Genomic DNA, 2,413 nt, shown 5'->3' on the forward strand with positions numbered 1-2,413 from the left:
CTACGGAGGACTGACTAAGAATCCGGCGGTTAAACAAGTGTAGCGGAGGAGAAAACATCAGGCAAAAATATATGTATGAGGGAACAGTTGAAATTATGCAATGAAACGAACTAATAATGTTAGAGACATTTCTTTTTCTTAGAGGAAAGCGTGTGTTTTTTGAAGTAAGAGCAAACTAGAAGGTAATCAATCTTTATGAATTTAAATTAGAATTTTGTAAAATAATAAATAATAGATGAGTAAATTAATGGGGTATTCCCCTCGTGCCACAAAGCAACTAGCACTCGGCCATTGACGCGTTCCTGGGACTAAAACCGAACGTAGTTGTCAAAGAGGAGAGGATGTTTTCAGTTTTTACAGAAATGCCTAATTTTCGGAATAGAATTTCCAAGTATTTTTTTTTCTGGATGGCAAATCGATGGCAGGCTAATAAAGAAAGGATACATGGTTTGAGGCCCTTTGAAGATTTATGGCATAGAGGAGACAGCGCTGGAACAGACATGTGTAAATAAAAATTTTGTGGCGGAATACGGCATCGTAATTTTGTGAAGGTGATTTCAAATTTTCGTAACCTCCGTGTTTGGACGCTCACACAGGGATGTATTCAGGGCGTCGAACCGGAACCGGAACCGAACCGAAAACAGATCCTGAATGTTTGCCCAGAACCTGAACCGAACCGAGCCCGTATTTTTTCCGCCATCTTGGAACTGAACACGAACCGGTTAGGGGAACGGAGATTCCGAGCAGAGCAGTCTGCACTAAAGAGAGAACTCTATTAGCTCGAAGTATTGTTCAGAAAAACGGGAGATCGTCCGTCCACGCTCTGCAAATTCCGATAGAACCATCATAAGTCTTAACATAAACAAGTTGATTTTTATCAATTTATCAGCCTCTTATGGTCACAATTTGTCACAAGAAATCGGCGCACGTATGAAAGAGCCCAGACGCGGCTCGAATAAACACGCTCGCGTGCATCGTGGAAGCCTACAGAACGATGGAGAGAAATCGGCTCGCGGCCCGCGGAGAGCGTGTAGCCTTTACAGCGTTAAATGTATTCACCCATGCTTTTCCTCGCGGGCAGCGGCGCCACGGGGCCGGTTTAAGATGGATTAGTGAGTCGGACCAACCTCGATATATTTGGGGCCCTTGGCATTTGCAAATTTTGCGGTGCTCTCCCTCTCGAGCAAGCAGAAAATTTAGTTTCGCACAAAAAAGCCGGAAAATATTTAGCTGACGACAACCTAAACGCTCTACAATGTCTTTATGCGCGTATTGCGCTGTTATGTTGTTAGTAGCGTAAGATTGACATCTGGCACTGAAGTTAATGAATAATTGCTTAACGCATATTGCGTATTCATCTAAGGGTTTTCGAAAGACGCATGTATATGAGGTAAGACTGTAGGAAGCAACTAAACTGAAAGAAAACAAAATGAGAGGTGATCAACTGGTTTGATGCGATGGAAATCCGATGGCATGCTTCAATACCTTCTCTTCCTTTGTGCTGCCGTTCTGCAGCCTTGGAATCTACCAGCGACCACAACCGCTGCTGACCTCACCAAGCTACTATCTTTACTAAAACTCAATCGCTGTCACCTGTCGCCAGGGGCGTAGCCGGGGGGGGGGGCTTATGGGGCTTCAGCCCCCCCCGAAATTTTTTCGTGCTGTCCATGCACCGCCGACCAAAGCGACCCCCGGCGTCGGAAATCACTCTGGATTTTGTCTAGAATGTCTTTTTGACGCTCGAAAAGACATTTAACCGCGAAGATTGCAAACTCGGGCTGGATTTCGTGGAAACGCCCATACACCGGGAGTCACATAACGCCAAGCAGTCCCATCCGAGCACAAAGTTTCAAGGGCGCTTTGATGGCGAGTGGGCTCGCCGCGGCATCTCACTGAGGCCACGGAATCTATGGAGCGCATGGATATCAATTGCGAAACTTTATGTGTATAAATCTCATAAGCTCTTGATGTGAAAGGTGCATTGACATTTCCAAAGTTGTGCTTTAGATTTTCAATTGCGGAACTTTGTGGGTTTAATCTTGTTATAAACATTTGACGCCAAAGGTCTATTGATTTTTCTAAAGTCTTACATCGGAACATACAACGAGACAAGCCAAATCAACACAATAGCAGACAAGTTGACAAAGCAGGCAGCGAGGTCCAATGAGACGAAGCGTTGGGGTGGTTCATTTGTGCCATCATGTCACATAAAAAAATATCAACATTTTTTTAACCTACGCCAGAACATCCATGTCAAGACACTAAAGCCAGCCAAAGTAACTACGTTCTTATTTATTTTTTCTACTTTGACTTTCATTCGGGAGGACACATTGAGCCTCTTCAATTTTTTTTTTTTTTTTGTTCTCGCTACCCTACCCGCGGGCTGCCAGAGCCAGCCAGAGCGCATACGTTT

This window comes from Dermacentor albipictus, chromosome 4 (assembly GCF_038994185.2).
Source record: "Dermacentor albipictus isolate Rhodes 1998 colony chromosome 4, USDA_Dalb.pri_finalv2, whole genome shotgun sequence".
NCBI classification, from domain to species: Eukaryota; Metazoa; Arthropoda; class Arachnida; order Ixodida; family Ixodidae; genus Dermacentor; species Dermacentor albipictus.